Source organism: Corvus kubaryi, unplaced genomic scaffold (genome assembly GCF_017639235.1).
Source record: "Corvus kubaryi isolate FWS band 111438036 unplaced genomic scaffold, C.kubaryi_AGA036_p1.0 37398, whole genome shotgun sequence".
NCBI classification, from domain to species: Eukaryota; Metazoa; Chordata; class Aves; order Passeriformes; family Corvidae; genus Corvus; species Corvus kubaryi.
Genome location: NW_024581137.1, coordinates 23,126,319 through 23,142,438, shown reverse-complemented (window position 1 = coordinate 23,142,438; position 16,120 = coordinate 23,126,319). Strand labels below are relative to the sequence as shown.

Sequence of the window (16,120 nt, the reverse complement as noted above, 5' to 3'; positions counted from 1 at the left end):
TCATTGTTCTTGTTGTTTTGCGTAAGATCTATATATATATGAGTCAACCTGCCTATACATCAAAAATTCTCATTTACCCCACTTTCTCACGAGATTCAACTTGCCTCCCAGTCAATCTATGCAGTGTGCAGTTTCTAAAATGCTCATCTCACTGGTTGTCAAAGTTTTCAGTAACTGTAAAGACAGTAATCTTGAATGATCAACTCTCATCAGCAATTTTACATTATTCTTCTTGTTTGAATCTTTAGTATTGCATACTATGATACGGTACTGGAAGACAATGTGAGTAAAAACCCTTGTAGAAGCCGGTCTTTCACTACTACTACTACAAATGCAGTGAGCCAATACAATCTACTCCAATACCTAATGATGTATCTTTACTGGTAGTGTATTTGTTGTTCCTTGCCCAGATTTCTTTTCTAGTGAGCAGTTATGTGATGCTTAGCTGCCTACTGTGGTTAAACCACAACACCACCCTACAATTATTTCTGTTGCAGCTGGATCTCCTCACAGCTTGAAAACACAGAATCAGAGGAGCTTGGCATACAAAAAAATCAGACAAACAAAATGTTGAGACATTGTCTGTAAAACAAAAAAGCCAAAAAAGAGTAATGGCCAGTTCAAGACACACCTTCTGTGTTGTAGGGTTTGATTTTATTCCATGTTTCCAGAAGGTGGAATCTTAAAAGAATGCTAGCTTCTTTCATGCTTAGGGAAGTCCACATCTGCAAGCATTAGGGCAAAGTAAAACTGCATCAGGAAAGAGGGACCTAAGAAAAATGCTCTTTGCTAAAAAAAAAAAAAAAAAAGAAAAGGAAAAGAAGACTATCAGACTATTCAATGCCTGTTAGTAAGCTTTCTACTGAACGTTTTCCTCTTAAACCCACTGGTTTAAGTCCTTGTAATCCACTTTCTACCTACACATTGTTCTTTCTCAAGCTCATATGGCTCGACCTAGGCTGATCCATTACTCGTGGAAGAGGACATTATGAGTCTGAAGCTTTTGAGCATAACAGAAAATGGACGATTACCCCAAATATTACTGAAAGCTAATTCAAAACTCTGGCAAAAGACTGACTATCTGTATTAGGAGGTATCTAACATGCTTAGGGACTAAACGATAATTAACAATAGCTCTACAAGACTAAGCACTCCAGTCAACATACAAAAATTATAGCATGAGTCTAACAGGACACTTTTACCCCAATCTGGGTAAGCTGTTACAAGTAGTGAAATGATGTTCACTCAGCCCACATTTGCCCTCTTCTCAGATAAAATGACTCACAGCAGAAATTATAACCATGACTGATCATACACTATTACTGTAAATTAATGTAAAAATCTAGTCTCCCCCAACAGCAATGAAACAGCAACAATTCTAACACTCTAATTCCTGGTATATGTCAGTTTTGAATACTTGAATATTGACTTATAGGTAGAACTACGTATTTTTTATCTAATATACAAGAATTTAGACTGCTTATTTAAAAATTGCGAAAGACGAGAACAAAAAATGTTTAACATAACGAAAAACAAGTTAGGACTTTCTACAATCACTGAGACTACAGAGTGCACAGGAGCACTATTAAAGTAACCCAGCCTCTCAGCAGGATTTGTAACAGCTGACAGTGCCACTTGTTCATTCTGTATGTGTACCTCAATCCATTCCAGTTGTGCAAAATGTCAAAGTGGAGCTCTATGTCCAGTGACAGCAGCTGCTACTGTCCTTTGCTCCTCCCCACTCAGTTTTGTAAGGACTGAACCTTGTGATAAATTGATTCTGAATTTGTGGATAATTACAGCACGACTGCACCAAACAGATGTCTGATATCATCATCATTTATAGTTATTAAGAATTAACATTAACTTCTATCTGTCCAATATGCGCTTTCATTTCTTCTCAGGTACCTAACTCCCCACACTTCACCCCAAAGATGTACTTAAGGCTCAAGATAAAAGCTGTAAGAAACAAAAGACTGGGCAGCTTTTCCATCTCTGCACACAGAAGTTTGACACTATCTTGAAGGTGTGTCAAATCAGCCACCAACTTCAGTGGTCAAAGGTGGGAACCAAAAGCAATCAGCAAGTTGCTTGGGTCAATACACATTTCTGAAAAATGTGTAGTATGAAAGGGGCCACAAGCAGCTGGCAATCAGCTGAAAATGCAGCAGGCACATTCTGCCTTATACATATCTCATTCCATCTATCCCTTAAATCTCTTTCCAATTCCCTGACTTGCAGTGGAGCCTCAACTGTCATCTTGCACCTAAATCAAGCAGTCTGCAAATCAAGACTCTTGGGAAGTATAACAAATAAGAGTTGGGACTACAGCACAAATCCAAAAATCAAAATAGTCTTCTACTAGGCAAAACTGGCCCTGACTACAGAAGGTAATCTTGTGAGAAAGGGACAAAGCATACAGTATTTATACTGCCTTACAGTTTTTTTCACAAATCTATATAGGAACCAATTTTTAGTTTGAAAAGAGAATTGCCTGAAACAAACTTACTTAAAGCAATACACCAAGTACCAACATAAAATTTCAAAGGGCATTTCACGATGATGTGTTTCTCCAGAAAATTGTGAAGTAAATTCACAAACAAAAGGTGAAATTTACCCTCATTCATAAAACATCCTCATTTAATTCTAACTGGCTGCTGCCTTTGAAAAGTACACTTGAAAAAAAATTCAACACGTCCTACCTGTAATGCACACACTTCAACAATCTAAAACTATAGGTTTTTTATTCCTTTGGTTTTATTTCTCAAGGCACCAACTTCTGACTGAATGCTTTAAAGGTGTTTTATGCAAAATGAACATATACCACTCATGTTTGGAAGAAACCTTTCCACTGACTGGGACACGGATTTCCTCTTATTACAGGAAGTCAGCAACTTCCTGCCTGTTGCACTTTCCTCTACTTGCACTCACTCACTGTTCTTTCACGCAGCCACAAAAATTAAACTTACAGGTATCCAGATTTTTTCATACTTGAAAATAAAAGAATATCTTCAAAATTATCTGCTACATATTTTCATGAAGCAGTAAAACTGGCAGGAACAACCAGTGTGAGTTTTACGTACAAATGTGAATCTACAGTGAAAATCAACAGAGCTCAAATCTTTGTGCCATTAGCCTAGACTGCTCAATGCATTGGACATAAAGGTTATGGGGTATAATGAACCTTAAAAGGTATTGTCACAAGAAGCATCAGGTTTAGTCTGAAAAAAACAAACCAAATGATATAGATATACATATATAAGAATTGCCCAGTTACACATTTCAATTTATTGGCTTTCCCCAAAATGTGTATATTTATTAGCATCATAGGCCAAAGTGTAAGTGATGTGAATACAAAATAAGTCAGGCCCAAAGGAGGAGAAACACTATGCTATTGACTCATGAATAACTGAAAAACAAGCAAGGCTCCCACTTGTATTTTTTTTTAAGTACGTGGTGCCAACAAAAGTAACAGGCTGTATATTCTGCAGGTGCCCAAGTCACTGTTTGGAAAGCATAGTTAAGTTTTATAGGAAGCACGACATGCAAAACAAACGTATCAGCAGAGAGCCACTCGTCTCACTAAAGAAATTAATAACGCCATTATCGTTCCCAGCACAATCATCAAATAACTTACCAGATATACATTCAGAGAAGTATACTAAATGTTCACTTCCAATTTTCATTAGCATTAGTACTATTTTCCTTCTAGCAAAGAAACCCAGAATTGGTTTGTGTTGGAACGGATCTTAAGGATCATCTAGTTCCAACCTCTCCTGCCCTGAGCACGGACACCTTTCACTAGACCAGGCTGCTCAGGGCCCCATCCAGCCTGATGTGGAATATGTCCATGAAGGGAACGTCCACAACTTCTCTAGGCAACCTGTTCCCGTGCCTCACCACCCTCATAGAAGAGAATTTCTTCCTAATACCTAATCTAAAGTGACCCTATTGCAGTCTGAAGCCATCACCCCTTATCCCATTCACTGCATGCCCATGTAAAAAAAAAATCTTTCAGCTTTCTTGTAGGCCCCTTTAGGTCTTGGAAGGCTGCTCTAAGGTCTCCCTGGTGTGTTCTCTCCAGGCGGAAGAGCCCCAGCTCTCTCAGCCTGTCTTCACAGGAGAGGTGCTCTAGCTCTCTGGGTCATCTTCATGGTCCTCCTCTGAACTTGCTCAGGTCAGAGTTAATATCTTGCTCAGAGTAGACATAGCAGGTTCTCTGTTATGTCTACTCTTTCACTCTACTTTTTCTACATTGCTTACTATTTAACATGTTTAAATTACTTTTCGTTTCTCCCATTTAACCAAGATTTATTCAATATTTTACAATGCACTCCTGTATTAGCAGTAATGAGATAGTATAAAATCTGGGTTTACTAAATCTTTCCCTTTGAGTTGTTGTTTGACCTTGAGTAAGTCACTTTCCTCTCACTGAAAATTATTAATGCTATTTTCATTTATAGATGAAAGGCTCTACAAAACTACTAAACATTAATCATGAATAATCCAGATAAAGTTTAGCTAATAAAAAGGTACAAGAAATCAAAGTACCAACTTGACACTGGATCCTCTTATTCATTTTTATATTGCAAGCAAGCATGCTGATATAAGCATGATAATGAAATAAACATGAAACATACCACCTGAGCCTTGAAAGTCTTTAGTTTTAAAAGAGGTCCAACTTACATGGGAAAGGTCAGTGGGAACACTGACAAAAACTTTTAAAGCAAAGATGATAAAGAAAACTAGTAACTTTTTAAGAGAATAATATTAATTTTGAAAGAGAATCTGGTGGGGAAGATCAGAAAATACAACTACAGTTTTCAACACTGCAGCTTGTCAGGCTTCAATCAGTAAAATATAGGCAGATCTTTCGCCAGATATAAATGTTGCCTTACTGTGAACAATGAAAGGCAGGAAAAAAAGAAAAGGTTTGAGGAAAGAGTGTGCTTATCCACATAATATTGGATGCAGGAGCTACTGGTCACATCCACCACCGCTAATGGAAAATATCAGGACCCAGAATACAACCATCATCAACACCATGTGAAATAAATGAAGTTAAAAAATATAACTAGATGGCTAGCATGCTGGCAAATCAAACTGCTTGCTGACACATCTAAAGCATAGCAGATAAGAAATGATTATCAGTGTTGCTCAAGTAACGACTGAGCATTAAGCTGTTCTTTAACAATTGAGGGAAGAGGGCTGAGCATGACACTGGGAAGGTAGATTATAAACACAGCATTGTAAAATTTGTAAAATAATTACACATTACCATGCATTGTGAAAACATTCACCTATATAAAATTAACTATCAACAAGAAAATTATTATGATTAACAAAACTCAGGATCAGCATAGTAAATCCTTACAAACTGACAAGAATTTGAGGAGCTCCATGGTACGGCAGTTAATCCACAATCGGAAAGTTTTTTGTAACTTCATTTAAAACATCTGCTGTTGGCCAGTAAAGTCACAAAACAATGGCCTGGATGACAATTCATTTGACACCAGGTACAATTCTTGCACTAGCATTACAGTGAAGTCTAAATGCCAAAAATTTACTTCTACAGTTCCAGAAATATTCTTTAACAATTTCCATCCCTTACTTAAATTCAAGTCTATTCTCCATGTGCATCACACAACTACACTTCTTCCCAACAAGAAAAAGAAAAGGCCAAAGGCCCACTTGTGTAAAATCCAGAGACTACATAAAAATAGCATTAATTATGAAGCAGGCACAATCCAGGTTTCAAGAAACATCATTCAGACATTCATTACCTGATAATTCAGAACCAAAGGATCCTGACTGTATGTGGGTCTAAAGGTTAAATACAACAGCTCACTCAGAAGGTGGCGATAGTAGAGGTCTGTTATAGACCATCAGCTCAAACTATGAATAGTAGGATTTTTTTTTGTAAGCCCTATTTTTAACGTGCTGAAAGAAAAAGGTCAAACTGAAGTCTTTAATACTGAAATCTAGTATCTCAGGATCTTAAGCTGCCAACAGTAAAAACATCCATTTTTAAAAAGTTATTACCAACAGTTTTCTAACAGCACTCACCATAACCAGAGAAATTACCACGTATTCCATTATAATAGCTACAATGAGTAAGTCACTGGAGTAGAAATTTGGCATAGCCTAAGAATTACTGATCATGATCAAATTACATATCTGGATAGAGATTACTAACTTTTATATAAATATACAAGGTACATCGATGCTCATATTCCTGAGTTTTCAAAATTTCAGAAGCTAAAAAGTGTTATGAATAAAATGAATTGGGAAGAAAAATCTTAGACAGAAAAACATGAAAACAGAAACTTCCCTAATGGCTTTTATCTTTGGTCAGGCAACTCTACAGCTAGCAAAAGGACAAATTTCGTACAGTTTTGGCTACAGCTCAGCCTAGTTTCTCAGAACCTGATTTTTTAAAAAAAAAAGAAGTTAAAAAAAAAAAATAAGCAGGATCAATAACTTAGAACAGGGGAGGCTGGATCACCATCAAAATAAACTACTGTTGCAGAGTGTAGAAACTGAGAGACACAAAACATCCACCCATGACACCACCAAGGGTGTAAGTACAAACACCACCTCAACAATAACAGAGGCCCATAACTAGACAGAGGTGGCACAAGTGTTAAAAATTATAAGGACAGATCAAAAATAGTCAATAAATACTTTCATTCTATAGTTGGAAAGATTCAAAATGGTATAATCGTATCACATTATATTGATTTTCCTTCCAACTCATTTGTTAAGCAGATGTTCCAGATCAGATGTTAAAAAACATTGTGAGAAAAACATTTTAAATCAGCATATTTGTTAAACTTATCTCAGAGTCCTAGAGTAGTCAGCCCAGCAAATCTTTGATCTGCTGATGCTCTTTTAAAACTACATATTTTAAAATCTGTATGTGTCTTTAAATGCTAGGGACTGCCACCATGCAGAGGAGTGAAAACACAGTGTCAAAGGGACAAATCAAGTTTAAGGCAGTTTGATATGATAGAGAATTCAGATGAGATAACAAGCACTAAGGAAAGACAGATGCATTCAAATGTATTCAAACAATAATTGCATGCCTTATTTTTAAATAGTGGCAAAGATGAATCACTGAAACAAGTCATCCAGAAAAGTAAATGGTAGATTCTCAGTATCTTGATACACTTAAAAAAAAAAAAAAAAAAAAAATCTTAGCCAACCAGAAGTTCAGAAATCAAACCCATTGAGACAAAAACTGATGCTGTAATATATTTAAGGTGAAATGTTCATGTATTAAGATAGATGCAGTACTTAATGCAAGTCAACTTCAGAAAGCACATGAACTTTTCACATACACAACTAGATTAATTAGTAGCATGGTAGTAATGGTCTTTAATAAACCTAAAATAACTATTTGCCAGCCCATTAACAGAGCAAAAAGCCCTCCAAATTAAATAGTACAGAAGGATAATGTTGGGGGTTTTTAAATAGAACAGCATGGCACTGTCTCATTTCTGTTGCATTCAATTCAGTATCAGTGACACCTGATTCTTCCTAGTATTTTCAAACCATTTCCAAAGAGAGTCAGTGCTTTTGGGAAACCTACACCTAACCATTAACAGAGGCAGAATACCCATTTCTATTCTGTTTGGTAATTCATCAACTTTTATCCAAAATAAATGTTAAATGTTCAATGTTCATCTCCAAGGTCTGGATGCAGTTTGACTAACTGCTCCAGCTTGGCTCTTGCTTATTTCAACTGTCACAGTGCAAATACAGTCAACTGTTTCTTCTCAAGGACTGTCACACATGGATTCACACAAGATTCAGAGAAACCACGTTTTTTCTATTCAGTGCCATTGAAAAGAGCAGGAGTTATCAGATTATAATCGAGGACCTCAAACTACGTAACTTGCAAGTCCTTTTTGTGAAAGTAGTTGATCACATAAGTTGCAGCATCAGAAAAATGATAACACTAGGGCAAGTGAGAAAAACATTCTTAAGTAAAACACACACCACAGTAACAACCTTCCTAAAAACTGGAAATGGTACCAGCTATGCCTTGTGGAGGTCAAAACCCGAATTCAAGCCTCACTAACGTAACAACCAAACACAGGCAAGCAACTACTTCTATCATGTTTAACAGTTCTCCTTGTCCTCCTCTGAAAGCACAGCTCACCCAAAGATGTGTGTTTTTATAGAATATAGACTGAACTGCTTTGGGCCCTTTCCTGGGCCAAAAGAAGAAGCATACAAAACCTACAGCTTATTTGCTTCAGAGCAGTGTAGAGCCTAAGTCAAACAGTTTAGATAACATACCGCATTTGCACTCAGTAGACATCACTGGCTCCTGATCCAAAATGTTCTTACACGTGCTAATCAACAAAGCCTCCAATGGACTAGGAACTGATTATCTTAGAAACTGTCTATCCTCCACAATTCTCAGCAACAGCTGTTGTCAATTACAGCAGCATACCTAACAGTTTAAGATAAAACTCCTAAGGATGGAATGCAAAGTAAACTTTCTAAGACTTCATCAACAGAATTCCTTTCAGGGCAAAGTGTAAACCAGTTCTTCGCACAGCCCTTCCCGAGTGAAAAATGAAGCTGTAATAGCAAAAACAACCTGGAGACAGCAAAGATGATCTCTACTTTAGCATACATTATAGGCAGGCAGAGAATGTATAACACATTTCCACCAAATCACATTTTTCTTGCACATCAGTACAAGGTAACAAAGGCTAAAAGATTCAAGTGCAAACAAAAGAGAAAAGCACAACATTCAAGTAAAGCCAAGATGGTTATGCAAAGAAGGAAAAATGTGAGAGGAATGTTTTCACTTATATTTCTTAAAGGTAAGTGCCCTTCTCACAAGTGGCAAAGTACTTTCAGAAAACCACAGAACCAATTTTGTGCGGCAACTGAGCTTTGCTAATATTGCAGCTTAAACAGAAAAACTGTTTGCAAACATCACGTTTCTGGCTTTTCTCAGATTTACAAGAAGGTTAAATGAAGCAAAACATGCAAGAATCTCATCAGTTTAATTAATTGTTGAACAAAGCTACCAGTACAAGCCTTACTTAGTCACATTTCCATCCAAAAAGCTGGAGAACGGACTCTAGTTTTCATCTCACTGACAAAAGGATGCCATTAATATCTTTTCAAATGTTCAGTTTTCACAGGAGTTTACTGTATCTGTAGTACCTAAATTATGAAGCCACCATAAAATCTAGAGGCAGGAAAAAATGCACCATCTTTCCAGTATGCACTTACACATCTAGTAATTGCTCATGGTCTCATACTTTGCTATGCACTGAAATTCACTACTTGCATGGGCCTGTAGGTTCACAGCTCATACAGCTCCTATTGTTGGCTCAAATTTCAAGCAAGAAAATATACAAAAAAAGGTTTGAAATTGACCAGTTTATTTGGAATAGGCTGTGTTTGTTTACCTGAAATCTGAACTTATTTCAACATAGTATTAATTTTAACAACTTCAGCAATTGCTACTATTTATATACATCCATGACTCTTACGGGTAAAGCATTTAGGCCCCACACAGGCCATGTGTGTCAGAAAAAAAAAAAGAAAGTCTGACAACTGGTAATCACACTTGTGTTAACTCACAATAACAGTTACTACAGTAACAAAAAGAAGAAAAAGGACTGGTTTCAAAAATAGAAATCAGTATCACCCACAATGTAATTTTCTTATTGCCCAGTTTTAGATCTTACAGTATTTCAATCTGAGTTGGAAAAATAACAGTGGATGATGATTTAGAGAGAGATATGATCTAGGACTAATTTAACTGAATGTTTCATGAACCTTAAATTCTTAAAAATATTTTCAATAACAACAATCAGCCCACGTTATTGGAATGTATTTTGGAATCTTTAGTTTCCACAGAGTATTATCAGTAAATAGTTGAACTAATGTGTGACAAGTAACAGAACTGACAAATAATTTTAATGAAGTTTCTTTAGTCTCTAAGAGACTTATGCAGTGCTTTTTAACCAAGTTTCAGATCTTTGTAAGGGAAGGTAAGCAGGATTACAGAGATTCAAGTGGAGAATGGATACTGTGGAGTGGAGTGGCAGAGCTAGAAGTGTATTATTTTCTCCCAAGTGCCATCCCAGTACATTCTGTACATGATTCTTTCACATGTATACCTCTTTTATGAGTATACCACCAAAGCAATACTATGCCAATATGATGGAACAACTGTTTCTTAAAAGCAAACCACAAAGCCTCCAGGATGTGTAATACCACAGGGCATGTAGCTAAACTGAACTACTGATGGATATAGTACAGCAATCTCACTGTATGAAACTCTCAAACAGCTAAAATGTGTTAATTGCAGCCCTTACACAGAAATGCAGACTTGTACACCACTTGAACTGCTGTATCCCAAAGAAAAACGTGTGATGGTTAAACATCTACCACTGATGGCAATGGACAGCTAGCACAGACTGAGTCAGGTAGGTGAGAACAGGGAGGTAGACAAGCTCTGGGGCACGAAAACTGGAGGGAAGGCAAGCTGCTTCTAAAAACTCTTTTTTGAAGGCCTGGAGGGAAAAAAAATAACCATGAAGACCCTCAACTTCCCTCTTCAGCCATCGGAATCACCAACAACAATTTAAAAAGACCCCCAAAAAAAAAACAACACAACAAACCAACCCAGAGAGAAGGAAACCTTGTGACAAATCTGCCTCCTCCTCCCTCCCTGCTCTCACCTCCCGGCAGCGAGGCTCTGGCTGCACAGCTTCCTGCCGGGGAGCATCTGCCCTCGGCACGCCCCGGGCCGCCGCCGCTCCCGGCGGGACCCCGCGGGAGGAGGGCGGGAGAGGCCGAGGAGCGGCGGCGGCGCGGGGCGCGCAGGCCTCGGCGCCCGCCCGGCCCCGGCGCTGCCACTGACGGCCGGGGAAGGGGCTCGGCGGGGTCCGGGGCTCGGGGCGGCGCACTGCGGCTGCGGGGCGGCCGGCGGGGAGAGGGGCAAGCGGGTGAAGGGGAGCAGATGCTCTGGGGCTGGTTTTACCTGCTGCTGCTGCTGCCTGCAGTGGCATGAAGATCTGGCTCAGCCTCTCTCTCTCTCTGTCACTCCCTCCCCGCCTCCCTCCTTCCTTCCTTCCCTCCCTCCCTCCCTGCGGCGCGGCGCACAGACCCCCGTGCCGGCCCGACGCCCTGCGAGGGACGCGGGGCAGGGGGAGGCAGTGGGGGAGGCCCGGGGAAGGGAAGGGAAGGGGAAGGGCTCCCTGCCCGCCCGCGGGGACGCGCGGTGGCACCGCCCCGCTCCCGCCGCGCAGGCGCCCGAGCCCGCGGCCGCCCGGCGCCTGCTCCTTGTTCCTGCTCTGTGCTCCTCGTGTCTGCTCCCGGGTGTCCGGGGCTGCAGGGCGCCGGTGGAAGAGGAAGGGCGAGCATGGGGCTGCCCTCGCGGCTTGGCCGGCGCCCGCTTCTCGCCATCCGCGCTGGGCAACAGCAGAAGGGCGCCGGGTTGTTTGAAACGGAAGGGTTTGCGTTTCTTCGGGGCCTTTCGGCCTCTTGAGGAAGCCCGATCTGCTTGTATTTACATAAAGCGTGCGCAGAGTGTTGTTACCAGTCACGCAATGCGTGGTGAGGGCTTGGGGGGAAGGGGCTTAAAAGGAAGGTATTTTAAAGTGAGTCCGTAACGTGGCTCTTTGGGAGCGGCTGGCCGTGTTCAGACCGCTTGGGAAACGTCCTGGTGGAAGGAGTCAAGTGCCCGGCTGGAGCTCTGGGCGGCCGGAGGTGGGTGCTGCCCGCCCGGGGCGCTTGTCAGCCCCAGCAGTGGGGTCACTGAGCGCGACCCTACAGCACGGTAGCAGCTCACCGGGACGAATGCGTCAGTTCCCAAGGCACACTTGGACCGCTGGCACGCGATTGAGATCAGTCAAAAAGATCACTTACTTAAGTTTCGGAAAATCCGTTAAACCTGCCGTTTGCTTGGCATGGGCCCTTCATTAAAAATCATGAAGGAATGTGAACAGAGGAGCCCCAAGTATTGAAGAGTTCATTTTCCTTGCAAAAACAGCCTTCAAGAGGTGTATTTATGCATGAGTTTGAAGGTGTTGAGAAGCGCCTTGTGACTTAGGTTGCTCCTTGTGACCATTTTACAGTGTCTCATTATATGTGCTGTTGCACTAAGTATACAAGCTTTTCTTTGGAGACACCAGTGCAAGACAGAAAGGGGAAACTAGCGACATACTATGTTATAGATGGTAGCTGAAGCAGAAATATTATTTGAACCTAAGTCTTGGAAAAATAAGCCTAAATCTGGCATGTTTGACTATTAGAACGTGCTTCAAGGTAACAGGAAGAAAGATGATCAATCTGAGATACATCTAGAAATGAAACAAGAATAAAACTTTTTACATTTAATAAAAATTGCATGATGAATGTATGGTATCTAATCTCTGCAGACATTTCTTATAATTCCCTTGATTCCCAGAAAGGAACTTTTTTGCTTTTTGGGTGATTTCAGGGCAAGATAATCAGCCTATCTATGTGGTTTTGCCAGAGATACTTAGAGAGGAAATCTCAACTCCATGTCAGTCTACAGATGTTTTTGATTCCCAGATGTTTGATTAAGAAAAGAGAGACCAAAGTAGGTTCCGGCCTGCTGATGATAGTGTTTTACAGCCACACATTTACATTTTTTGCTACATCAGATTGTTTAAAGTAGAAAGCGCCATTTAAAGTTAAATTCTTGGTAGATTTAAAATTAAAAGGCTTAGGACAAAAAACAAATGAAGACATGAGAACTTCCTTGCATGTCCGCATATCCATTAATTTCAAACACATAATTTCATTTTCTGTTTGCAATAAAGATCTTCTGTTTGTCGCTCCTTACATTTATTTTGTGTTAGAGCAGATCTTGATATTAAAAAAGCCAAGCAGCCAAGCATATATTTTTTTTCTAGTAATACCATGTTTTGAATACCTTGAACAGCTCAGTGATGAAAATACAATTTTGTTCGACACAGGGCGCAGCATTTGATTTAGAAATAATACAGCCATCTACAGTCAGTCTGCATATATCACAGTGACCTGTCCACTATAAATACATGGAAGTGGCTATTTTCTGCTTTTGCAATACAGTGCATTTTAGATAAGAAGATATGCAAAAGTAGTGTGTGCTTGGGAGATGAAATGAAAATGTGAAGAATTATAGCACATTATATGTTGAAGATATGGGTGTGTAGACGGGGCTCACTAGGTAAAGTTTGTGTTGAAAGTATCAAAACCTTTTCTTTGTAAGCCTGCAGATTTGTGCTACTGTTTAAAGCAGGGAAAGTGTGCACCTGCCTTTGGCATATATTCCCACTCTGTCCTCAAGTCAGGCAATTGCGAGTTGTCTAAATAACTACTGGAGTAATTATGTGAGCATAGGATATCTAATTGTGTGCATGCTTAGGGGATGTCTTAAAAGATTTGGCCCTCTCAGTATTCTCAATATGAAAATTTTCCCATGGAAAATAAAAGCTGGAACAAAAGCCAGCAGGAAAAACAACAGCGGAGTCTGCCAAAAGTAGTTATTCTTGTTTCATTGGCAATCAATTGTTAGGCTAATCATAACACTTAGAATGCTATTTTAAGCAAGATTGGAGGTTCCACACCAAAATTAAAACATTGTAAGGAAATTAATCCCTTCTACTTATGCATCAATAAAGAAAAAATAAATTCCAAATATTACTAATTTCTGTATTCTCAAGATTATGGAGGGTTAAGGTCAATCTGCTTAGTTTATGTTCACAATACATCCTACTGCAGAGTCACAAGTAAAAGTGTGTAAACTTCATATAGGTAAAGAAAGTAATGTTTCTTTTATTAGGTATTGACTGAAATATTCTTGAGGTTTTAAATATTTTTAACATTTTACATGGCTGTGCATTGCAATTATGAAAAATCTTGGTTTATATTTTGTTACATCATTAGCAGCATTCTTCATTTAAGTAGTCTGGCCTGTAATCTGGCTAAGTTTTATACAAGTTCTTCACATCTCATGTGTAAGTGGTATGCATAGCAAAAAATGCATATGTTGCTTGCTAGCATTTTAGTTTCTCGTGCTTGGGAGGGAAGAGAGTAGCCCAGCTTTGTTACCATCTTTAGAATAAAGCCATTACATGCATTTGAACTAGTTAGGAGGATTTCATATAGTTTGAAAAAGTACAGTATAGGTTTACAAATTGAATAAAATATAAAGCAAAATTTCTTGACTTTTTCTCCTAGTTATCTCATGCAGACAGAATATAAAAATTCCCACAGATTTTTACTATATATTAGTGTGAATTATATACAAAGCATTTTATTGAATGCATATGCATGCATGATTTTGTGCATATGCAAATACATATATATACACACGTTAGTTGTATTTCAAATTGTTACAGCCTCTTGTTTGGATTTCATATTTGATCTGTAATCCAGGAGATTTTGAAATCTCAGGAATTTGAAGAAAATCTCAAGGAAGGTTTTATGAATGCAACTTCTCCCATGAGTCAGATAAAGCTACAACTCCTCTATCAACTGAATTCCAATAGAGAAACTGGGAAATACTTGTGGAGTACTTCTGTCATTTCTAGACCCTACAATGAGATGTATTCTATACACAGCCATTAAGAACAAAGCCATATTGATTTTAAGCTTGATGAACTTTCTTCCAGTAGAATCTGTTTGATGCCTTTGCCAGCTTGCAGTTTCCACTGTGACTATTCACGTAATCACTCTCAAGTTCTGCTTTTGTACATTATTTAAAAATACTTACCAATCATAAGGAGAGTAATTAATTACAAGTTTTGTTCTGTCCTTCTCATTTTCCACCCAAGCCTTCTTGTGCAAAAAAGTAACCTCATTTTGCCTCTGAATGATAATAAGATTTGGCCATAGACATTTACACCATAACTTAAATGGGTCTTAAATAATTTTAAAATTCTTTGGTTTAGTGGAGCTTAGGTAAGCTCTTTGTGAACCTGTATGTCAAGTGATATGATTCAGTATAATTCTCCTATTATTAATTAAACTTCCCAAATACCTAATACAACATACTGTGTCTTCCTCCAGTAGAGAACCAAGCATCAAATGCTTTCTCAGTAAAATGCATAGCTTGACATTCTGACAGTTACATCAAACATGATGAAATGCATCATGTAAGTTGGACAAAGATGCACGACTTAGTGTGTTCTGAAAAAATTTAAAGGAGTTAAAATGGAGTGAGCAAGAGGAATAAAGACTGATGAACTACTATTGGAAGGAATAAAAGGAATCATGTACTAGCTCAATTAAAATTTGCCAAGTGTGAGACTTCCTCTGAAATGTGTAAAGAAAGAGACCTGATCTTGTAACACACAGTGCACCAGCACAGAGTCATATCAGCATAATGTGGTGTACCACGTAGCTGTTGGGCCAGTGCACAGAGAGATGCAGAAACTGGATAGAGCAGAGCAAGGCTATGCACAGATTTAATGGCGAAAGGCAAAAAGAAGATAAACTGGATATCAGAAAAAGTTCCTTCTAAGAACATCCAAAAATAAACCATGATTCCTGTGAATATGAGTGACCAGGGCAACATTTTTGCATGTGGTGCCTTTGGTCCCAATTCAAGCAAAACCATCCATTGACACTTAAGTTCCATTGATTTCAGCAGAGCTTAAGTGCTTTCCTGAATCGAGGCTAATTAAGTGCATCACACACAAATACTTGTGTTCATAAATTGTTTACAGGATTGGGGCTTTAGGGCTTGTCTAAACAGAGACACTCAGGAAAATTAATCCAAATTAACCAAAGGTATGAATTTAAAGTGGATTAGTTAAACCACATTAAACCCCAGTGTGGACTGGGGTTTAATGTGGTTTAACTAATCCACTTTAAATTCACTGTTTTAATTATTTTGGATTAACTTTCCTGAGTGTCCCTGTTTAAGCAAACCCTTGGTGTATTGAATAAAGTCCCCAAATGAGTCAAAATTAAAGTACACCCCAATCTATATAAATAACAATTCTGCATCGGCAAGGGATGAAATCTTTAATTTTTACAATTCCATTGACTCTATACCACCAATATGCTGAGGAACAGCAGCAATGAGATCAAGTATCAGTCTGTGAATATGGTGATGGAACTAAGC

At 38.9% G+C, this 16,120-nt stretch overlaps 1 long non-coding RNA gene across 2 annotated transcripts in view; it reads right to left on the bottom strand.

The window, feature by feature from the left end:
* LOC121671787 overlaps positions 1–11,064 on the bottom strand; it is a 131,424-nt gene extending 120,360 nt beyond the window's left edge. Inside the window, exon 1 of one of the 2 annotated variants that reach the window (XR_006018605.1) lies at positions 11,021–11,064. This is a non-coding gene — a long non-coding RNA (uncharacterized LOC121671787). Of the gene's footprint in view, positions 1–10,718; positions 10,842–11,020 lie in introns of those variants that run through there. The other variant, XR_006018606.1, reaches the window with a different exon arrangement.
* Between the last annotated feature and the right edge of the window lie 5,056 nt (positions 11,065–16,120).